The following is a 26206-nucleotide window of genomic DNA, read 5'->3' as shown; positions in this document are numbered from 1 at the left end:
CAAAAACATGTTGGGCAAATATATTGCCACGCAAAAGAAATTATCGGAAAAATGTGAAAAAGAAATCCCTTATATTCCATGTCAGGCTCATCGGACAAACACCGTTGCGGAAACAGCGTGCAATGCCGTGCGTTAATTACAGAATTTTTCAATGTTTTGGAAGCATTGTAGGTTTTTTTTTATGGTAGCACAAAACGTTTCAAATATTTAAGAGAAGAATTGGAAAAGATTGAAAACTCATTGCAGTTGAAAAATTTGTCTAAAACGCGATGGACTGCTAGAGCTGAAACGGTAAAAGCCATATGGGTTTCTTTTGAAGGTATCGTATATGTTTTAACAGATATAAAAAACGATTCGAAATTTTTCGATAATAAAGCACGCACATCCGCTACAGCTCTGCTGAAAAAAATTTTAGATTTCGATTTAATTTGCTCCTTATTTTTTTGTAAAAATATAATGTTCAAAGCCAAACATTTAATTGAGAGCTTGGAAGCTGAAGATTTGAATGTTATTGATGCCCCCTTGTTAATTGAAAGTACATCAGCGTCATTCCAGGAAATGAATGATGAGATTCAGATCAATGCGCGGATCAATAGCTCTGTTTGCTTTGCTAAACAATTGGAAATCAGTCCAGAAGGTGATTTTTTGAAACATCACAGAAAGTGACGTCTACCCAAAAAGTACGACGAGAGACCAGAAAAAGCTCATGATTTCGATTTCTTGACATTTTACCGAAAATAATTCAGAATTGTCCTTCAAGTTTTCGATACTGGTATTCAAAATAATATAAAGGATGCTTTTTCGTCATTTTTGCATGTTCAAAAGATTTTTAAAATTCCAGTTGATAAAAGCAACGTCACATTTGAATCGGTCGAAGCTATTATGCAATTGGATCCAATTTTTTTTAAAGGAGATCCAGAATGTTTGCATGCTGAACTACAAATTCTTCTAGATTCATGTCAAGAATGTGAAAACTTCAAAGATATCTCTAAAGTAGTGTTAAAGTTAAAAAATGTCATTCCCTTGGCACACAAACTCATTCGTTTTATTTTGACTGCTCCTGTAACATCAGCTTCTTGTGAACGGTCATTTAGTAAATTGAAGATAGTTTTAGATTATCTGCGGACAACAATGGGAGATGATCGTTTGAACTCTTTGATGCTGCTATATTCTTCGAAGGATAAAGTGGACGAAAAAAATCTACGCGAGGTTGTCAAAAATGGTCATTATTGAAACACCGCAGAATCCAGATCAGACGTAAACACTGCATTGGAGAATTAAATGACTAGGAGTACTTTGAAAAGTTATAAATTCTCAACATAGCGGTCGTTAATTATTTGATTTTCAAACTACTGTACTTATTTTGCTGTTATCTTGATATTTTATGTAACATAATTTTCCAAATATACAAATTTTGAAATTTGCTTTGTACCATAAATTTTCCCACGTTATCTTAGGTTAATCAATTCTCATATAAAATTTATGCATTCTGGTGAGTCGGCATTTTTATATGCTTACTAGCTTTACCAGGTGCACGTTGTAACGCCCGAGATCGAATGGATGTTGCGTTATTTTTATACTCAGTTGAGCAGAGCTCACAGAGTATATTAAGTTTGATTGGATAATGGTTGGTTGTACATATATAAAGGAATCGAGATAGATATAGACTTCCATATATCAAAATAATCAGGATCGAAAAAAAATTTGATTGAGCCATGTCCGTCCGTCCGTCCGTCCGTTAACACGATAACTTGAGTAAATTTTGAGGTATCTTGATGAAATTTGGTATGTAGGTTCCTGAGCACTCATCTCAGATCGCTATTTAAAATGAACGATATCGGACTATAACCACGCCCACTTTTTCGATATCGAAAATTTCGAAAAACCGAAAAAGTGCGATAATTCATTACAAAAGACCGATAAAGCGACGAAACTTGGTAGCTGAGTTGAACTTATGACTCAAATAGAAAATTAGTAAAATTTTGGACAATGGGCGTGGCACCGCCCACTTTTAAAAGAAGGTAATTTAAAACTTTTGCAAGCTGTAATTTGGCAGTCGTTGAAGATATCATGATCAAATTTGGCAGGAACGTTACTCTTATTACTATATGTACGCTTAATAAAAATTAGCAAAATCGGAGAAGGACCACGCCCACTTTTAAAAAAAAATTTTTATAAAAGTAAAATTTTAACAAAAAATTTAATATCTTTACAGTATATAAGTAACTTATGTCAACATTCAACTCCAGTAATGATATGGTGCAACAAAATACAAAAATAAAAGAAAATTTAAAAATGGGCGTGGCTCCGCCCTTTTTCATTTAATTTGTCTAGGATACTTTTAACGCCATAAGTCGAACAAAAATTAACCAATCCTTTTGAAATTTGGTAGGGGCATAGATTTTATGGCGTTAGCTGTTTTCTGTGAAAATGGGCGAAATCGGTTGATGCCACGCCCAGTTTTTATACACAGTCGTCCGTCTGTCCTTCCGCATGGCCGTTAACACGATAACTTGAGCAAAAATCGATATATCTTTACTAAACTCAGTTCACGTACTTATCTCAACTCACTTTATCTTGGTATGAAAAATGAACGAAATCCGACTATGACCACGCCCACTTTTTCCATATCGAAAATTACGAAAAATGAAAAAAATGCCATAATTCTATACCAAATACGAAAAAAGGGATGAAATATGGTAAGGTAATTGGATTGTTTTATTGACGCGAAATATAACTTTAGAAAAAACTTTATAAAATGGTTGTGACATCTACCATATTAAGTAGAAGAAAATGAAAAAGTTCTGCAGGGCGAAATAAAAAACCCTTAAAATCTTGGCAGGTATTACATATATAAATAAATTAGCGGTATCCAACAGATGATGTTCTGGGTCACCCTGGTCCACATTTTGGTCGATATCTGGAAAACGCCTTCACATATACAACTACCACCACTCCCTTTTAAAACTCTCATTAATACCTTTAATTTGATACCCATATCGTACAAACTCATTCTAGAGTCACCCCTGGTCCACCTTTATGGCGATATCTCGAAAATGCGTCCACCTATAGGACTCAGGCCCACTCCCTCTTAAAATACTCATTAACTCCTTTCGTTTGATACCCATATTGCACAAACGAATTCTAGAGTCACCCCTGGTCCACCTTTATGGCGATATCTCGAAAAGGGGTCCACCTATAGAACTAAGGCCCACGCCCTTTTAAAATAATCATTAACACCTTTCATTTGGTACCCATATCATACAAACAAATTCTAAAGTCACCCCTGGTCCACCTTTATGGCGATATCTCGAAAAGGCGAACACCTATAAAACGAAGGCCCACTCCCATTTAAAAATACTCATTAACACCTTTCATTTGATACCCATATTTACAAACAAAGTCTAGAGTCACCCCTGGTCCAGAAAGGCCCACTCCCTCTTAGAATACTCATTAACTCCTTTCGTTTGATACCCATATTGCACAAACGAATTCTAGGGTCACCCCTGGTCCACCTTTATGGCGATATCTCGAAACGGCGTCCACCTATGGAACTAAGGATTACTCCCTTTTAAAATACTCATTAACACCTTTCATTTGATACCCATATCGTACAAACGCATTCTAGGGTCACCCCTGGTCCACCTTTATGGCGATATCTCGAAAATGCGTCCACCTATAGAACTAAGGCCCACTCCCTCTTAAAATACTCATTAACTCCTTTCGTTTGATACCCATATTGCACAAACGAATTCTAGAGTCACCCCTGGTCCACCTTTATGGCGATATCTCGAAAAGGGGTCCACCTATAGAACTAAGGCCCACACCCTTTTAAAATAATCATTAACACCTTTCATTTGATACCCATATCATACAAACAAATTCTAAAGTCACCCCTGGTCCACCTTTATGGCGATATCTCGAAAAGGCGAACACCTATAAAACGAAGGCCCACTCCCTTTTAAAAATACTCATTAACACCTTTCATTTGATACCCATATCGTACAAACAAAGTCTAGAGTCACCCCTGGTCCACCTTTATTGCGATACCTCTAAAATGCGTCCACCTATAGAACTAAGGCCCACTCCCTCTTAAAATACTCATTAACTCCTTTCGTTTGATACCCATATTGCACAAACGAATTCTAGAGTCACCCCTGGCCCACCTTTATGGCGATATCTCGACACGGCGTCCACCTATGGAACTAAGGCCCACTCCCTTTTAAAATACTCATTAACACCTTTCGTTTGATGCCCATATTGTGCAAACAAATTCTAGGGTCACCCCTGGTCCACCTTTATGGCGATATCTCGAAACGGCGTCCACCTATAGAACTAAGGCCCACTCCCTTTTAAAATACTCATTAACACCTTTCGTTTGATGCCCATATTGTGCAAACAAATTCTAGGGTCACCCCTGGTCCACCTTTATGGCGATATCTCGAAACGGCGTCCACCTATAGAACTATGGCCCACTCCCTCATAAAATACTCTTTAATGCCTTTCATTTGATACACATGTCATACAAACACATTCCAGGGTTTCCCTCGGTTCATTTTCCTACATGGTTATTTTCCCTTATGTTGTCACCATAGCTCTCAACTGAGTATGTAATGTTCGGTTACACCCGAACTTAACCTTCCTTACTTGTTTCTGTTTTGTTTGTTGATAATTTAATTTATTGTTCTGTAAATTGAATTGAATTTTGTACGCATATTTGGTGAAAATTTCTGTTAAAACATTTTATTCTCGTATCTTATTGTATCTTATTTTATATTATTGTATTGCTTTTACCGCTGATGATTGTTGCTTTGATTACATTCCGAAGAAGCATGACTGGTGAGCCAATTTTCAAAGTTGATATATGCGCAGGCATTCCTTTTGGTTCTAAGGAGTATAGAAATTCATTCCGGATAATTCACAATTTTATCTTCATCTGTAACTGTGTCGATCGATTTATATTTCGTCACTTCACCAGGAAATTGATTTTGAAAGCGATCATTGATTTTGTTAACATGATCATTTTTGGGAGTTAAGATAGTTCTTCCGCATAGCCAAAAAACAAAAACATTTAAATTTAAAATTCTTAATTCTGAAATATGAAAAACTTTCGTCTTGATCGAAGGAACCTCGAGCCAAAATTTGGTGATGATCGAAGTATAGCAAACACGTTTTCATAGGGAACACACACACATAATTTGATTTTTATAGAAGATGTAGATAGACTGAAGCTAAACAATTTTTTTAACAGCGGCAGATTACTAAACGTCCAAAAGGCATAACAGCTAAGCTCAACAATGCAGTCAAACTTTAGGTGTTAAAATAACTTAAGTTTGTACGGCAGCCATAGTTTTTCCCCATTCCACATTTTACTGGAGGTTTTAGGACTTAACGTCACATAGCTCCTTATCAATTTTAATTATCCTACCAGTACGACATCCAGATATATGCAGTATAACATATTCGATTTGTATGGGAGGTGCCACGCCCCTTTTTCTCAATTCCATATTTTCTTGGTGGTGTTAAGGATTGACCTCAAATAACTCCTTACTGAATTTCAATGTTCTGGCATGTATACCTTCAAAGTTATGCAGTACCAAAGATTCCATTTGTATGGGAGGTGCCACGCCCCCTTTTTCTCAATTCCATATTTTCTTGATGGTGTTAAGGATTGACCTCAAATAACTCCTTACATAATTTCAATGTTCTGGCATGTATACCTTCAAAGTTATGCAGTACCAAAAATTCCATTTGAATGGGAGGTTCCACGCCCCCTTTTTCCCAATTCCGCATTTTCTTGGTGGTGTTAGGGATTGACCTCATATAACTCCTTACTGAATTTCAATGTTATGGCATGTATACCTTCAAAGTTATGCATTACTAAAGATTCCATTTGTATGGGAGGTGCCACGCCCCCTTTCTCCAAATTCCGCATTTTCTTGGTGGTGTTAGGGATTGACCTCATATAACTCCTCCTTGAATTTCAATGTTCTGGCATGTATACCTTCAAAGTTATGCAGTACCAAAGATTCCATTTGTATGGGAGGTACCACGTCCCTTTTATATATCGAAATTATTTTTAGCTTAAAACCTTCCCGTTGATCGAAGGAACACATAACCAAAATTTGGTGATAAATGATGTGTGGGAAATACGTTTCCATAGCCAACACACACACAGACAGAATTTGATTTTTATATATATATGGCTAAACCGATTTCGGATTTCAAAATCAACTAACCATCATCTCTCCTTCCTGTATCTTTCCTAAAAATTTCATGGCAATCTGTAGAGCCGTTCTCGAGTTATGGAGTGACAATCAAAATGTACACTTCTTTTTATATATATAGATGTGTTGGTGGTATTGCACTGGAAAAAATTTATATGTTGTATAAGTTAACAGATAAATCTTGACGTGGTCGACGTAACTTATATTGACAGGAAAAGATGAAAATCTAATGTTTTGTGTCTACTTGAACTTTTTTTCAAGTTTTTTGGAGGGTGATTTTTTTGAAAATTAATTTTTTTTTTCGATCGCGGGTTCGAATTCATATGTGGGTTTTTAAAGAAATCAAGCCAACGTGCTTCAAGCACATTTTCGGAATTCAAAATGTACCTATGTATCTGTTGTATTAAATTATATAGTTAAATTATAAAGGTGGCTTAACTTATATATTAATAAAAAACATGTGTGTTTGCTTTGTGCTTAGATTTTCTTAAGTTGTTTATCAATAAATAAATAACTTTTTTTTTTTTAATTAAAATATGGGTTTTCAACGAAATAAAGCGAGTGCTTCAAGCACTATGAATTTAAGCAAGTTCTGTAATACGAAAAGTATCTGTTGTAGGCATAACTTAACAGATAAAAATACCTAAATATTAATAGAAATTTTTTTGATTTTTTTTAACTTTTTTTTTTTGTCAATAATTAAAAATAAAATTTTTTTTTAAAATTCATATGTGGGTGTTCAGAAAAATAAAGCTAACGTACTTCGTGTACCTACTATGAATATTCAAAATAAGTTAGGTAATTCAAAAAAGAAAGTAGCATACCTACATATGTATATGTAATTTTTACGTGATCGTAGTAAACTTTTCCTTAGGGGAGTATGTATTAATTATTTAAGTTTTTTACATTTTGAAATCAATATTAATTTCTTGATGAAATATAAACTAATAATGTGATGATAATGATAATTACAAACTACAGAAAGTTTAAAAAGTTAACTATTTACATAAATTGTGAAACTCTAATAATTTCTCAATTTGAATTTCCTTATCGTAGCACTTTATTTTGAGCAACGTCTCCAAGTGCTTGTCCGTTAGCTGGCTTCGATGTTTGCATTTTATGAGAGACATTGACGAAAATGTAGACTCACATATATATGTTGTCGAAAACATTGAATACATGTTTAATACAAGGTCCCTAGTGGCCCTATATTTGCTAGGGCAAATATCTTTCCAAAAAGGAATGCCGGTTTCCAATGGAATAGCTAAATCCTCCCTCATTGCTAATAGGTCATCTTAAATATTTATAGGTACATTCTCCAGTGAGCATGTCAATGGACTATTAAAAATGTTTATAACTCATTTCATTGAAAAAACATCTTTAAATCTACTGTCAAAGTTTGTTATAAGATTATTTATTTCTTCCATGAATTTATCTAATTTTTGGGGACTTGGAAATTTTGAATATATTTCGGAAACTTTTGGAAAGTTAACAAAGTTTTGGCATGTCGTTCTTGAAATTAATTAGCTTTGTGGAAAACTCAATTATTGCTTGCATATCTTTTATTTCTTCTCTGCAAAACTAGATTTAAATTATTTATTTGCAAGCTAATATCTGTAAGAAAAGCTAGCTGTAATACAAATTCGGGACATCTAATGGTATTAATTATTTGAGCATCCTTTGGAAGAGCCTCGGACTCCAAAAAACGAGCTATTTCCTCTCTAAGACAAAATAAACGATCTAAACTTTTTCCCCGACTGAGCCACCTGACTTCTGTAAATTGTAACACATCCTTGTATTCTGAATCTATTTCCTTCAAAAACGCTACGAGCTTCCTATGTGTAAGAGCGTTGTGTTCACCTTTCAAACAATTGATTATTTGCACAGCAGTTTTCATTACTTCGACAAGGCCAATTGATTTTGCAAATAGAGCTTGTTGGTGTTTAATACAATGAAACGTGGGAACATTTATTTCGGCTTTAATTAATTGCCCTACAAAACCCCGCTTACGGCCAACCAAAACAGATGCTCCGTCTGTACATATAGCTGAAAGCTTCTCCTTGCTACTATTGATAAAACATTGCGGTCGAAAGATTCGTAAATTTTTTCCCAAGTAACATTGCCATACATTGATTGCAGATTTAAAGTCTCTTCAGATGCATTAAAAAAGTTGTCAACTGATCTTATACATACAATCATCTGGCTAGTGTCGCAAATATCGAGGCTTTCATCAAAGCAAACCGATACATATTTAGCATTTTCTATACGTTCTTTGGTCTCCGCTTGTAAGAAATTCCCAATAATTTCACTTCTTCGAGTCATAGTTCTGGCTGACAATTGAAGACCATTTACTATTGCAGTCATTTGCTTCCCTACGCTTCCGAAAAACGGAAATATTTTAAGGCACATTTCTTTAAAAAAAAACCCCATCCTCAAAAGGGCCTACCTTTCTTTGCTAACGCTAAAGCTATTGCATATTCGGACTTCTAAGCTTTTAGTCAGAAAGAAATTATTAAATCCTGACTTTTATTTTATAAGTCCGAAAGTAAAAGTTAAATCCAAACTTTTATTTTTTTGAATTTCGTTCTCTAAATTTAAATCGCCGGGTCCAGATGGTATATTCCCGGCCATGCTACATGTTTCAAGAAAAGCGGTTGTGGAATGGCTTCAATTAAAATTAAATGGATGCATAAAACTGAATCATGTACCGCACTCTTGGAGAACTGCTCGTGTAGCTTTCCTACCAAAGGCGGGGAAGATCGGTCACACGTATCCCAAAGACTACAGGCTAAAGTCCAACGTGGATGAAAAGCTGCTCTCCACAACACAAAATGCGTACACCAAAGGCAAGTCTGCAGACACTGCAGACATAGGTTGGAAATAAACATAGGGAAAGCCTCTTCATAGACATTGCCGGGGCTTTCAACAATGTTTCTTAATGGCCGATTATAGGACCAGGCCTAAGTTAGAAGGGGTGACCCTACAGGAGAAACCTTGCACAAAATATGTAGGAATCATTGTAGACAGTAAGCTGCCGTGTAAGCTTAACGTGGAGGAGAGGGTGAAGAACGCATCGACGAACACTTTATACATGTAAAAGAATGCTGGGGTGCATTGAGTATTTACAGTGAAACCCTATCCTATACTATCGAGTTCTTAATTGGTGGAAAGTCACACAAAAAAGAACCTATCTCAAACAAGTAAGGAAGGCTAAGTTCGGGTGTAACCGAACATTACATACTCAGTTGAGAGCTATGGAGACAAAGTAAGGGAAAATCACCATGTAGGAAAATGAACCTAGGGTAACCCTGGATTGCGTTTGTATGACATGTGTATCAAATGGAAGGTATTAAAGAGTGATGTATATTGGAACGATTTCCCGTCATCCCTTGTCAAATTTGGTTTTGAGACAAACCGGTTTCGGCGTTGTGCCATCATCAGTGTCGATTTTCGTTCTGATCTGTTGTTGTCGTTTGTCCTGTATTTATAGTTCGTAGGTATATGAGCAGGTATTGTCAAATTGATGCTTGTGTATATTTAGTTATGTGTATGTGCTGTGTGTTCATTGAGAACCGAGGGTGGTTTACTAATCGATTTGTGTGGCTGACTGGGGTAGGTAGAAATCTGTGATTTTAGTCGTTTGACCTTCTTTGTCGGTTTTTTGTTTTGGTGTGTTAATTGTTTTGTGTTTATTTGTTGTTGTGTGTTTGTCTGTTGTACCTGTGTGAATAAGTTGTTTCCTGTAAACAAGTTTTAAAGGCTCGAATATTGTGTCAGAAATTGTGTTTATCTGTTCGTTTATTATTCTACCGTCGAATGTTTTCTGTTTGTAGATTTCCAGTCTAACTTCGCGAATCACATGGTCGAGAATGAATGTTCCCCAGCAAACATCAATAAAACAGTTGGGGTTCTTCACATACAGGAAAAGGGCCGACATCTCAACGTACGAGAAAACATGGAAATCTACAAACAGAAAACATTCGACGGTAGACTAATAAACGAACAGATAAACACAATTTCTGACACAATATTCGAGCCTTTAAAACTTGTTTACAGGAAACAACTTAATCACACAGGAACAACAGACAAACACACAACAACAAATAAACACAAAAAAAATTAACACACCAAAACAAAAAACCGACAAAGTAGGTCAAACGACTAAAATCACAGATTTCTACCTACCCCAGTCAGCCACACAAATCGATTAGTAAACCACCCTCGGTTCTGAATGAACACACAGCACATACACATAACTAAATATACACAAGCATCAATTTGACAATACCTGCTCATATACCTACGAACTATAAATACAGGACAAACGACAACAACAGATCAGAACGAAAATCGACACTGACGATGGCACAACGCCGAAACCAGTTTGTCTCAAAACCAAATTTGACAAGGGATGACGGAAAATCGTCCCAATATACATCATTTATCCACCCTGTCGGAAAATCAACCAAACAAGATAAGTATTAAAGAGTATTTTAAGAGGGCCATAGGTGGACGCCATTTAGGGATACCGCCATAAAGGTGGATCAGGGCTGACTCTAGAATTTGTTTGTACGATATGTGTATCAGATGAAAGGTGCTAATGAGTAATTTAAATGGGAGTGGGCCTTAGCTCTATAGGTGAACGCCTTTTCGAGATATCGCCATAAAAGTGGACCAGGGGTGACTCTGGAATTTATTTGTTAAAATCTTAAACGCTTTAATTTAAAAGAAAATTTATTCAAATCGGACGACATTTCAAGCTTATGGTGCGTCATCACTCCTATATTCTAATATGATCTACTGTGAGGCGAAACCAAAAGTAAAAGCAATAAAGGTCGCTTCCCATTTAAGCTTAACATACATATTCCGATTCGCAATACAAAGAGAGTCTTCGAATTCCTATTCAGAACATCTAAGTTCACAATAGAGAATAATTCGCTATTCAAAAAATCATGAATAATAAAAAAATTTGGTCAATAAATTTTAAAATTCTGAGAGAATTTATATTTTTATATTAAGAGCCAAGGTAAATAGTTGACAATGTATTTTATTTTTTTTGCTAGTCATAAACAACGGCAAGCCAAGCAGATGAAATAGAAAACAGCCACGTATACATGACATGACATATACACACTTCGCTCGTTTTATTGTAAACAGAAGTAATCTAAAATAGTTTTTTGGAAAACGCAAAAGTAAATTAATTTTTTCATACAGTTTTGTTATAAAAATGAGATTTAAAGACAGCTATGGTGGTCAATTTTGCGATCATATTCCCACTAGGCAGATATTTTGAGGGGTCATAAAATCTCGATATATGAAATATGTTTACAATAAAACGCGTGACATATACATAGAAGGCAATTAATAATAAGATATACAGAAACGAGAAATATATAAGCAACAATTCGGGAAGAATGGAAGTATAAACGCAGCGCAAGCTAGGGAATAACAATCAGTTGGATTTTAAAGCGTTGTAAGTGAAGTATGTGAGTAATGTAATTGTGTTGTGCTACTACCATAATAGTGTTGTAAATGAATAATATTTGGCTATTTCGAATATTTGGGTTATATGTTCGACAGTTCAGCGATTCGAACGATAGCAGAAAGTGCAAAATAATCGAAAATACCTGAAATTCGCCACAATACTATTCGTAAACTACTCTCACATTCAATCCCTAAGTATTTCTTTTGGCTGGAAAGCCGCTCATAAGGCAATTTGGAGGAGGACAGTGAGTTTATGAAGCTTCTAACGATTTTTTTTTTTTTGGTATCGCATGTCGTTCACCTACAAGGAGAGCGTCCTCTTCTCTCGGCTTTGCCATTTAACCCTCTATACAGAGTTGAAATTGGGATTCACCTAAATTGTCAAATGATATTCATAGGTTATATCGTTATTATTTTCTCTACGTACAGCTAAAAATGTTGTATAATTTTTATAAATTTCTACTTTTGTTGTCACTAATGACGTCGTAAGAAAAACTCGGTTTGAATTTTGATACTTCTTAGACAATTCCTCCTGTAGCGGACTTGGTAGGTTATTGGCACATTTAGGGCCGAAATAACATACAAATTGTCTTTTAAATATCCTTTTAATTGATTTTATTTTCCTCAATTGTTTTTGTCCAGCAGGAAACTTTCGTTTCACGAAAAATATTTCTGTATACCAGCTAAATATATCGTAAGAATCTTAGCGAAGTATATACTTAGCTGGAAATATTGTCTTTCCGCGTACAAACGGCAAAATGTAAGCGATATAACACTCATAAATGATTATTAATGCAACTTTATAAATTTCCTAATTTTATAAAACACATTACTTTTTACCAGGCTGCATTAAGCATTCAATGTGAATTAAAGCCCTGCACATAAAATAAACAAATACAAGGCGCGATAACCTCCGAAGAAATTTAGGGCCGAGCTTCTCTTCTAATTTGCGTCGTGCTCCTTTTTTAATTTTTCCTACAAATTGGCGGGACGGGAGCTACATGTTTTATGCCGGCTCGCTGCGGCATCTGCAAGGCAGATAAGTTTTCACTGTGAAGCTTTCCATTACAGAAATACGCTCGGAATGTTTTCCGAAGCACTGCCGAGGGGTACCCCGCTTAGAAAAACTTGTTTCCAACTGAATAAAGTTAATTAAAAAATTTTGATGTTGCTTTGTCCGGGGAGATATCCCAGGATCTTCGGTGTGGTAGGCGGTCGCCAAAGCTCTGCGTACAAATAGATGTTAATAGTTTTTATAAAATGAAAAACATTAATTTTCATGCACTTCAGCTTATCTACCTTCAAATATATTTGAATAGGCCGTAACGAGCAATTTCTCTAATAAGCGACGATGTTTGATTTGAACTAATTGAATTCTTAAAATCGGGTATTATAGCATTCGAAAAATTTGTCTATTCGATTAAGCTAGTGTCACAAGCCTTTTTCTACATGGTGTACTCTATACCAAGATATCTACTCAGGTTAGCATCTTAGTAGACGATAGCTGATAACGAATTGGTAATTTAGAAACATGTCCTTGCAACCATCGCCATATGTAGATTCGTAATTTTCCTTAATATCAATAGTAATAAATTTATTACTTACTTCCTTAATTGGCGCTTAACCGTTAACCGCCTCAATTGGTGCCAGCAAGGGAACTGAAACCATTTTCCATCTGGTCATTCCAGCGAAGTTGGGTCACCCTCTTCCTCTGCTTTAATAGGCGCGTGCCGATAAAAATACTCTCTTTTTCTCGCATAACATGGCTTAGCCAGCGGCGCCGTTGTATTTTAATTCGCTGGACTATCTTGATGTCTGCGTAAAGCTCCTACAGCTCATCATTAAATCTTCTTCGGTACTCGCCGTTGCCAATGCCTAGAGGTCCGTAAATCTTGAGCACTCCCAGAGCCGCCTCATCTGATGTTGTCATTGTCCATGCTTCTGCATCATATAGCAGGACGGATACGATAAGTGACTTATTTATTTAGTGACATATCTATTTAATTTCGATAAACATAATTTGTCCGAAGTCGAAACCTTAATAAATGCTGAAGAACGGAACAAAAATCGAAAGTTATGAAACGAAGCCGAAAACGGAACCATATTTTAACTGGTTTGATACCTTGACTAAAATAACATACAATTGTTAAAATAACATATTGAATGCTTAAATTATAATGCTTAAATTCTAAAAAAAAAAAATAAATTTAATGCTAAAATCTTCCATTATTTTGTGTACAATATGCGTATGGATTATATACTCTTTTCCAAAATCTTGCACTAATTTAATGTAGGTTGGCAAAATCACTGTAGAGCAGAGCCGGCCAAAAGTTGCACATTGTGCAATTTGAGTTCGTATTTTCACACAGACACTAACGATGTGCGATCACGATCGTTTGCTTTCGCTTATTATTAATAATTAATAATAATTAATTAATTAATTAATTATTAATAAATATTGACAATTTAATATAAATATATTTTTATACGTTCTACTTAGTTTTATTAATTTTCATAAATTTTTTTTTATTGAATAACTTTATGTTTTGAAAATATATATTTCTATCTTTACATTTACTTTGTTTTATAGTTCTTTCTTGATGAAAAAGTGATTTTTTAAGTAAATTTTGCATTGAAGAAACACCATACCTTCTTTTATAAAAACGTTTTATCTGGCTAGCTCGACCTCCGCGTTCTTAGTTATATGAATCTAAGTAAGTATTGTTAGGATTAGCTTGAAATCAAATAACCAGAGTCCTTTTTAATTTCGAACTTCACAGTTCACATTTTCTTTTAGCACACTGTGGGGAGTTGTCACTCAATTTTTACACACACTTATGCGATTGTTTTAGTATTTGTGTGGCCGGCTCTGCTGTAGAGCATGTGCATGTGGTACATAATGCTGTCGAGTTAACTTACGAGTGACAACGAAGCACTCACTCATCCGTACCAGTGATCTGCATGATTGCAATCAAAACCCCAAAATGAGCCACTCCCAAAAAAAAGATTGGTGAATCAGAACTGTGCACCAAAAATGATAGTGGGATTCAAGGCATGATTCACGTAGGGTGGTGTTGGTGACTGTTGATGTCAAAGCATGTACTGCCTGTGGTGAATTTGCTTGAATGCAGCGAATACTTTACTAATATTCGCGATTGGTTTTATATGCACCTTTGCCTTTGAAGATTACTTGATGCCTTTTTCATGATGTTACACCATTAATGTAAAAAAATGGTTAAACTTCTTTTAAGCGTTATAACGTATGATTGCTAACTATATATTTATGCTTTGAAATATACAAGTATACTTATTGACATATTTTAATAGAAGGGTCGTAACTTAAAAGTTATGTTAATAAGGCCGTATCTGGGCGAAGTCGTTAATAAAATCGTATCTCAGGTTTTAAAGAGGTGGCAACTGAAAAAAATTATTATTTTTTTTGTCCAAAAAGCTTCGAATTTAACTTTATTTCCTATTCACAATTTACTAAAGACAAAAATTGGTAAACCAGAATATTGATTTTGTGTCTTCTATAGTATAGTTTAGCATTTTAGCATTTAACCAACTTTCAAAAGAAAGAAAAATTTAGTTCATATCTCGACCTTATTACGACTTTATTAACGACTTCGTTGAGATACGGTCTTATTAACGGAATGTTTGATACACGTCCTTTTTAACAAATCTTTTAAGTTACGACTTTCCTATTAGTACAAGCCGATATGTATTAAGCAAATTAAGTTTTTAAAATTGTATGAAAAAAGCAGGGTCGGTTGAAAAGGAAATGGTCAAAGTTAGAAAATTATTTAGCAGCTTGATATTATGTCTATCTCGAGCTTCAAATTTTGAGATAATTAAAATTAGTATTTTTTACCTACGCTGTCTCCACTTGAGGTCTATTAAATATCTTAATTTAAAAAACTTCTAAAAAATCATGAACGGAAATCAATGCTGATGAAGTCCACTTACTTAAAAGCTGAACTGATGATTGGTATCTAAGTAAGTTCGATGCTAAAGTTACGGCTAGTAAATAAGGAAGGTTTTACCAGCTGATTCACAAGGGCAAAATTAAATTAAAATTAACCATAAAATGTTGCATACTTTTCAGGGTTTTTCACGCACACACAAACATTTTCTTTCATATACTGAAAATGATTCGAAATATATTATTACTAAAATAGTATTCTCAAATTTTATCGATAAAAACCAATTCTTCCTTTCAAACTTATCACTTGATTGAAAAAAATTTAATGAATTTTAAATAATTTTATTCTAAAACTATAATAGTTCCACGTACAGAGGTACAAAATTTAAATTTAAGTTGAATGAGTTTTTCTTGATACAAAAAAATTCGTATATATATAATTATATATTGTAACGAATTTACTTGCAAATCCTCTTATTTGCAATCCTCTGCTAAGTTCGAATCACTAAACTGTTGAATAAATAACTCCAATATTGAATAATGGAAAAATGGCCTTTATTAAAGTACTTCACAATAACACTTATACTTTGCTACTCGCTGGCTTAATAACCAAACTGACTGATAACTCAAATGAAACTCTACTATTGGCCGCCAGATCGCGTGCTTAATCAAACTGATTGATAGCTCAACTCAAACTGAATTACTTCTTACTCGCTTGCGCCACTTTTATAGTTTACGCTGCATACTTCTAGGCTCTTCGATTTCCAGAACTTACTAGTTAGTTTCGCCTACAAAATCGTAAGCCACAACTACGTGCACAATTTATTGCTCTCTCTTGTGACAACTCAGATAAGATATATGCATGTGTTTGTGCATTGCCGCTCCGCTGCTCGTATACGTACATATGTGTAGACGCAAATATTTATTCGTTTATGTAGATACATAATGATTGAATTATTGATGTGAATGTTTGTAGTTATACTCAGAAATGTAGTATAGCTCAGAAATGTAAGGAGACTGTAGATAGGTCTAGCCTATGCAGGAAATGCGGCCAGGAAGGTCATAAGGCTGCAAGTTGCGAAAATGCACCGAAATGCGCGCTATGTGGGGGACAACATTCAGCAGGCAGTTTTAAATGCCCACAACGAGAGGGCAGCAAAATGACTGTCTCATGAGGGTATTACAGCTCAATTTAAACCATTCGACCAATAGGCAGCCCAAGAGCTATTATCCCAAACAGTCTGTGAAGGAGGATATGACATAGTGGTACTCTCTGAACAATACAAAAATCGCCAGGAGCAGGGTTGGCTCTCAGATTCAGCAGGGAAAGCCTCAAATTGGGCACCAGGGAAATTTCTCCCACAGGAAATTATGACGCCAACGGTAGCAGGATTCACGTGGGCAAAAATCAACGGTATATACGTCTTCAGTTGCTATGCCCCTCCGAGCATGACCATCGCCGAGTTCGAAGACATGATATACGGGATCACCATTGAAGCACGAGGTAAACACCCGCTTTTAGTGTGTGGAGACTTCAATGCATGGTCATCTGTGTGGGGAAGTAGACGAACCAACGAAAGAGGGAGAGTTCTCCTCGAAAGTCTTACTTCTTTGAGGCTAGAACTCCTAAATGAACCAGGGATATATACCTTCGATACAGGTACCAGACGATCCATTATAGATCTCACCTTCGCTAGCAGCGAAATAGCAAGACGAGCAAAATGGTCCATAAGCAACGTCTACACACACAGCGACCATAAAGCTATTAGCGTAGAGCTGCTCGAAACTCCACGAACGGTAGCAGCAAGACATCGACAAAGTAGGAAATGGAAACAGCACCTTTTCGACCCACAAATATTTGACATTATCTGGAAGGACGCCATAGTACGAGAATCGCATGCGGAAGACCAGTCGGTTCAAATCACTAAGTTGCTATGTATGGCATGTGATGCTGCCATGCCCAGAAGTCGCGGAAAAGCACAGCGTACTCCGGTATATTGGTGGAATGACGAAATTGCGGAAGAGCGTAGAAAATGCCACAAAGCACGAAGAATAGCGCAGAGGGCACGCTCATCACCACGATATGCAGAGCTACACAGCACCTATGTCGCACAAAGAAAGGCACTTAAAAATGCCATAAAAAAGAGCAAGAAGTTATGCTTTAGGGAACTGCTGGATAATGTCGACCTAGATCCTTGGGGATCAGCCTACAGAACTGTGATGGCCAAAGTTAAAGGACCGATATCACAGCAACCTACGTGCCCGATACTGATGAATATTATTGTTGAAACACTTTTCCCGGCGCAAAAGCGCTGGACTTATCCAAGCGAGGATCTAGAAAGTACGGAAATTCCGCAAATAACAGAGCAAGAGGTGCTGGACGCTGCAAAAAGAGTTGCTGATAACAAATCCCCAGGACCCGACGAAGTACCAAACATAGCCCTTAAAGCCGCGATTACAACTAGGGTTACATTATTTACTGATCTTTTTAATGCCTGTATGCAAGAAGGCGTGTTCCCTCGCCCGTGGAAACGACAAAGACTTGTCCTATTGCTGAAACGTGGTAAACAGCCGGACCAACCATCCTCATATAGGCCACTTTGTATGCTGGATTCCCTAGGGAAGATTTTCGAGCGTATAATTAGTGAGCGCCTACAGCTGACTCTAGAAAGACCAGGTGGCTTATCGAATAGTCAATATGGATTTCGCAAATCAAGATCCACCGTAGATGCAATACAAACAGTCGTCAATATAGCTAGAGAAGCTATCTCTGGAGGCCAAAATAAAAGGAAGTTCTGTGCACTGATTATGTTGGACATCAAGAATGCTTTTAACACTGCGAACTGGATGCAGATAATGGCAGCGCTGCAAAGCTTCGGCACTCCAGCTTACTTACGCAGAATTATAGGTAGCTATCTTAAAGACAGAGTACTTCTTTTTGACACGGATCAAGGAGCTAAAGAGTACAAAATCACAGGAGGCGTCCCACAGGGATCTGTTCTCGGCCCAACGCTTTGGAATGTAATGTATGACGGGGTGCTAAAGATTGATCTACCAGAAAACACGCAAATTGTGGGATATGCTGATGATATTGCAGTGGTAGTAGTGGCCAAGAAACTGGACCTGCTTCAAGCATTATGTAATGACGCCGTAGCAAGAATAAAGGAATGGCTGACCAATACAGGACTGGAGTTGGCTAACCAAAAGACGGAAGTGGTATTAGTAAGCTCCAAACGGTCGGCGAACGAGTTAGTCTTAACTGTCGGGGATCATCAAATCACCTCAAAGGATTCCTTAAAATACTTAGGAGTGCACATTGACTCTAAGTTAACTTTCAAAGAGCACTTCAGAGCGGTGGGGGAGAAAATTACCAAAGTTAATGGATCACTTATGCGAATAATGCCTAACATTGGTGGTCCGAGCGAAGCTATACGTCAGCTATTGTCCACAGTAACCAGCTCAATAATACTATACGCAGCACCAGTGTGGTATGGATCTAAACAGACCCATCAAAAATATATATTAGCAGCGTACCGACTTGCTTCTTTAAGAATAGCAAGTGCTTATCGGACGGTGTCCGACGACGCGATCCTGGTTCTAACCCGGAAAATCCGAGTGGACTTACTGGCAAGCGAAATGGCCGATCTGTATAACACTAATATCGAGCGACCATCTGAAGAAGACAAGAAAAGAGCAAGGACACAAACAATAGCTAAGTGGCAAGAACGGTGGGAGGCCTCGAGTAAAGGGCGTTGGACTTTCACACTAGTTTGGAACGTAGCTCAATGGAATGAGCGGAAGCACGGCGAACTGAACTACCATCTCACGCAGATAATGAGTGGACATGGCGGTTTCAAAGAGTATTTATGGAAGCGTAGGATAGAGGAAGATCCTCATTGCCCAATGTGTACCACAGAGTTAGAAAATGCAGAACACGTCATGTTCTACTGCCCCCGTTTCCACGAAGAAAGACTCACCTTGCATGGAGTCTTTGGGGAGGAACCTACCACGAGAAATTTAGTTTCACATATGTGCAGCAGGAAAGAATGCTGGACTGCAGTGAGCAAAATGGCATTTATAGTAATGACACGCCTGATGGATGCTGAGAGGGAGCGCAGAGAAATGCGCATGCGAAGCAGTGGCGATTAAATGGACACTCAGAGCAAATAGCGGGAACCTGGACGCAGGGACAACAGTAGGCTCTTAAAAAATGAGAAATATGGAACGCCACCCTGAAGTAATGCGAAAGTGGTGCCGACGGCAGCAATTATGGTGCATTAGGCATTTTTCAGCCTCCCCGCAAAAAAAAAAAAAAAAGAATGTTTGTAGTTTACAGTCTCTCGCGCATACAGCGTATAAGTAAATGCATCTGTGTGTGACATCTTTCGGCTGCCTTATATATGTGTATACATGATTTGATTATTGACGTAAATACTGATTATCTCGTGGCCTTAGCATCGCCTTAGTGATGATATAACTTAGCGATGCTAATATCCGTGACAATATTTAGTTATTATTATTTCTAAATTACTTAAAGAATTTAAGAATAATAAATTATTTAAGCTTTTTGGTCCTAAGCGATTCCTTTTCTCAGTCATAATATTTCCCGCGAGTGAAAAAACTCTTTCAGATGGGGCACTGCTTGCAGGAATGCACAAAATCATTCTTGCAAATTTTTATAGGCTGGGATATTGTGACGAATGGTGATCCCACCATTTCAATAGCTCAAAATTCTTTTCAGGATTTACTTTACACGCACAGTACCTTTGCAATTCATCTTCTACACGCTCTCTATTTGGACGGTTCTCTGTATTAATCACACTTGAGAAAAATAAAGTGAAATCTAGATCTTGATTTGTGGAACTCATTGAGGTATTCTCGACTGCTAAATCAATTTTTGGGGTAACCATATTTCTTTCCAAAATTTTAGAAATGCAAAAATTTTTGATTTCAGCCTTGTCTTCGATTAGATGATTAGTGGGAGGATACAAAAAACAAGCTACTTTGTGGTATATGCTAAGATTTGGAATCCACTTCTCCTCTATTTCAAGCAAAATGTTATCTTTCAATGTTTGTATGACTAATATGTCTTCGTGATTAGGAGAACAAATCTGCCTCATGCTGGAAACCGAAAGGTATACATTTATTGACACATAATTTGTTCCCTGTAGCTTTCGGTTGATTCTATCAAAGTTTTCAGTTCTACCAATGCTTTTAAAGTCGGGTAATCTATCGAACTTATTCTATACATTTCGTTGTGATTGGGCAATATTTCGCCTCTCTTAAGCCAATTAGCTAAATTTTATTTGAATAAATTAAGATGGGAACTCCAACGCGTAGTGCAAAATTTTTTTAATGAAGTATATAGCATGTGCTGTAAGTTTGATTTTTTGAAATAACGGACCAGTTTTTACAAGAGTCAAAAATTGGGCCTAGTTCTCAGTTTCTTCCAATGCAGAGCGTTGAACATTGTTCAGCAAATGATTAGCACAGTTAATTCTATTGAACCTTCTAGAGTTTTAATTATATTGGAACCCCTATCTGTTACAAATGTAATATTTTGAAGGTCTCTTATGCTAAATTCCTCTAAAAGTGATTGGGGACTGGACAAAATATTTTCTCCTATACATCTCTCGAATTCAAGAGATTTTGTACCTAAGACTAACTCTGCTAGCTTGACACTTATTCGCAAATGAAGAGTAGCACATAAAAAATGTCTTCTTACAAAATTATCGCTCCAAAGGTCGCATGTAATTGACACCCCCTCTTCTATAAAAGGCCCTAGCTCTGCTGATAATTCTGTCCTCTTCTGTTGAGCCATTTGGCCGACATGCCGGGATAATGTAGTAGAACTAGGAATCACATCTGTTATGTTAATATTTCTTCCATAGTTTGCTCCAAGTTTAACGAAGTATGTTATCATTTTAAGATATCCTTTCCCATCCACCGACGAAAAGGGCTTCAACCACCCACTCGGAACATACTTCCAATACTCCAGTTTTGTCATCGGTGCTTATAATTTGCAGTTTTCCTCTTCGTTTCTGTTAATGTAACACCTATGGGGCAGAAGGTTAGATGTTATATGAACGAAAATGTTTGTGTGTGCATGAAAAACCCTCAAAAGTATGCAACATATTGTAATTGTATGATGCAAGTTGATTTCACCACGTTAACATCGTCATACACCTCGAATGACATCCCTGCCTTCCAAAAAGCAGCGAATCATTTTTGGTGTTATACGACAATTTGAGGTGATTCCAAATTTCAGAGTGCGCTGCATTATGCTAACTTTTATTAAGTAAGTTAAAATAAGATTTAAAAAGTCGAATAAAGATGTCAAAGGCAGTTTATTATTTGGGTCAGCTCATTGAAATAAGGAGTAATTTTGGAAATTTCGTAAAGAATAAGTTTGAGCTTAGGAGGTAGGTATACACTGCATGCAAGTGATGGCCCGCTATTAGCCAACCTACTAAATTTTCTAAGATTTGAAAAGGCTTAGATTATTGTTATATTTGCCCACAGAAGGCTTCGGGGAAAAATTTGCACTTGTTTTATTGTTTAAAACAATAGAAAATGTTATTTATGTATGGCACACTAAAATGTAGTACTATGTAACTAAACATTTGTATGCGTTAACTATATAGATGTATGTATTTAAAAAATGTATTATTAATATTAGAAGTGCTTTTATCCCTGGTATATTGGTTATTTAAATATATTGTAACGAATTTAATGCAATTCCGCTTATTTGCAACCTTCTGCTAACGTTCGAATCACTAAACTGTTGAATAAATAACTCCAATATTCAATAATGCAAAATGGTCTTTATTAGACTACTTTCACAATAACACTTCTACTTCTCAATAGATAGCGTGCTTAAATCAAACTGATTGCCATGCCTCAGCTGGTGTTGCTTTTATACTCTTCGGTTTCCTCGTTTGCATATTTCTAGACGTTTCTAGAATTTACTATCTGTTTACCAGCTATAAACTCATCAGCTATAACTACAGATGCACAATTATAGCTTCTCGCATAGCCATATGCGCGTGTATATGTGAGTGATACTTCCAATGATGATTGCCTACTTTTGGAAGTATCTCAGATATATGCATGTGTTTGTGCGTTTCTCTCCGCTGCTTGTATGGAAATATGTGTAGACTTAATGATTAATTTGTTTACGTTCATACAAGTGTGGCAGCTGGCTTTATTGTTGTTGTGGCTTTATTTACTTAGTATCAGATTAGTGATGTGAGTATCACTTAGTGTCACTAATATTCGTCACGATATGCTTATATAAACGAATTTCATTTTAATATGTACGTAGACAACGAATTTCAGCTCGCTTCATTTTATTTCATTATAATTTATTTATTTAATAATAATGAGAATAATGCACTGCTAATTTTTCTAAAAAAATTGGAATCACCTCAAATGATTCGTCCAATACCAAAAATGATTCGCTGCTTTTGAAAATTCACTACTGCCTTCCATACACCTCGATGTTAGTATGGTGAAAAAATAATGCAGTACTGTCGATTGGGAGTGTACCATTGGCAGCGAATACTGGAATCTGATTCACATGCGAAACATTCGGCGCTGTTCTCTGATCCGTACATATTTTCACGCAGTCTCATTTACTCGTGACCTAGGGTGGCAGTTAAAAAAACTTTTTTTATTGATCCATTTAGTTTTAAAGCACCAAGAAGAAGGATATGATATTGCAACATAAGTTGGTCTAGCTATGTATGTACATAGTTTCTATGCGGGCCAACCTTTTTTTGCGTTGTGTATGTATTTTGCTTATGTACTGTTGAGCAAAATTTGTATTGTGACAGCCGCGGATTTGCAAAAGTCAGTGACTAAAAACTTTTAAAACTTAATTTATTTCATTGTGTATATAATCGAAATATTCTCTTCCGATGACTGCATATTTATAGAAATAATTTCAAACATCATGAGTACGTCAAGAGTTGAATGTACTTCTTTAGAATTAAAGCCTACTAAAGAAGTATTCAGAAATCATTTATAGGATAAAATTATGAATTTCTAAGGACTAACAAATAGGAATGTAGTACAGCGAGATATCAGCTTAAGAATTGTGACCTTAAATTTTTTTTAAAGTATAAGAGGTTATGTCTTTCCAGTATTTAAATTAGGCCGTTTCAAAGTTTTTTTTTATACCCAGCTGTACTTGTAGACAGGGTAGCTTTTATAACTTTGATTGGATAACGGTTCGTTGTACAGTTATAAAGTAATCGAGATAGATATAGACTTCCATATATCAAAATCTTCAGTATCGAAAAAAATTTGCTTGTGCCATGTCCGTCCGTCTGCCCGTTAACACGATAATTTGAGTAAATATTGAGATATTTTCACCAAATTTGGTACACGAGCTTACCTGAACCCAGATTAGATTGGTATTGAAAATGAGCGAAATCGGATTACAACCGCGCCCACTTTTAATATATATACATTTTGGAAAACACAAAAAACCTGATTATTTAGTAAATAATACACCTAGAATTTTGAAATTTAACGCATGGGCTGATATTGAGACTCTTGATAAAAATTTGAAAAAAAAAAAATTTAAATGGGCGTGGCACAGCTCACTTGTGATAAAATCAATTTTACAAATATTATTAATCATAAATCAAAAATCGTTAAACCTATCGTAACAAAATTCGGCATAGAGGTTGCCTTTACTATAAGGAATGCTTTGAAGAAAAATTAACGAAATCGGTTAAGGACCACGCCCACTTTTATATAAAAGATTTTTAAAAGGGTCGTAGACGAAAATAATAAGCTATATCTTAGCGAAAAAGAGATTTGTGTATAAGGACCACGCCCACTTTTATATAAAAGATTTTTAAAAGGGTCGTAGACGAAAATAATAAGCTATACCTTAGCGAAAAAGAGATTTGTGTCAATAGAATTTTCCTTTTTAAATTGAATTATAACTTTAAATTGGAAAACACTAACATTTTTGAAAATAGGTGTGGCATGGGCCCTTTTATGACTAAGCAATTTTCTATGTTTCGGGAGCCATAGCTCGAAGAGAAATTAACGGATCGTAATAAAATTGGGTACACAGATTTTCCCTATAGTAGAAAATATTTCTAGTAAAAATAGACGGGTTCGGTTAAAAACCATGGCAACTTATATAAAACAAGTTTAAGAGTCGTAGACTAGAATAATAAGTTATAACATAGCAAAAAATAGTTTTGAAACAATGATAGTTCACTTATCAATTTCTATTGTAAGAGGAAATGGGGAGATATTATTTTTTAAACGGGCGGTGCCACGTGTTATGTAGAACAATAATTTATCTGAAATTAAAAGTACAATTGAAGCTCACGCTGAGTATATAATGTTCGGTTTCACCCGAACTTAGACACTTTTACTTGTTTTTACTTGAAATGTATGTACTTTCGCTTTAACGAAAGATGTGTATATGGTAGCCGATACGGCCGTCTCGTTTAAATGTTAGTAGCGGTTAAAGTGTATTTTCAAATGGTTTTGTCAAGAGCTAAATGTAAGCCGCAGTTTAGGTTGGCTGATAACTGTAGTGTATAAGGTGTATGCATATGAAATCGGTATTTTTTATTAAAAAAAAAAACACATTTATTTCAAGAGAATGGTAACGAATATTTTATTCAAAGTAAGCGTCCTCGCTAGCTACACATTTGGGTGGGGTAGGAGTTGCCAGCTGTTCGACTCAACCAATTCCAGAGTCTGTTTTGTTCGGTGTGATGATACATTTTCATTGAGAAAAATCACTTTGTCATGCCTAATTTCATATTCTGGGCGTTTTTGGCACAGAGCACGGTTCAAGTTGGCCAACTGTTGTTAGTAGCGTTGACCCTTAACAGTTTCGCCTGGTTTTGAAGCTCATACCAGATTAAACCAGGCTGATTCCAGAAAACACAGAGCATTGTCTTTTTTCCGAAGCGATTTGGTCTTGGGGACGATTGTGCTGGTTGGCCAGGGTCCACATACGATCTCTTGCGTTTGGGATTCACGAAATAAATCCACTTTTCATCGCCAGTATCGATCCGATGCAAAAACGACTTTCTTTTTTGTCTGGCGAGCAGCATTTCATATGTTGTTTTCCGGTTTTCCTGCTGTCTGTCGTTCAGCTCATGTGGCACCCAACTTCCGGTTTTCATGATCTTTCCCGTGGATTTAAACGTCTGGAAATGGTTGTCTAGGACGCATTTAGTTCTGCGAGCTGTTTTTGCGTGTGACTATCGTCTTCATCCAGCAAAGCCTGTAATTCGACGTCCTCGAACAATTTCGGTGGGTTGCCGCGGTCAGCCTTTCTCACATCAAAATTACCACTTTTAAACTTATTGAACCACTCATTATACTGCGTACCATCAAGAGCGTGCTCTCCGTAAGCTCCGACAAGCATTCGATGAGATTCTATCGCCGATTTACCCCAATCGAAGCAGAAAATCAATGCCCCCGCAAATCGTTGTTTGAAGGCACATATTTCGACATTTTCAAGAGCGAAAAAAAAACACGATGTTGTATGAAATTTGAAATCTTTGGTATTGGTTATTGTTGACAGATC

The sequence above is a fragment of the Eurosta solidaginis genome, chromosome 1 (assembly GCF_040869045.1).
Source record: "Eurosta solidaginis isolate ZX-2024a chromosome 1, ASM4086904v1, whole genome shotgun sequence".
NCBI lineage: Eukaryota > Metazoa > Arthropoda > Insecta > Diptera > Tephritidae > Eurosta > Eurosta solidaginis.
The sequence above is the reverse complement of the archived record's forward strand: the minus strand, read 5'-3'. Positions refer to the sequence as shown.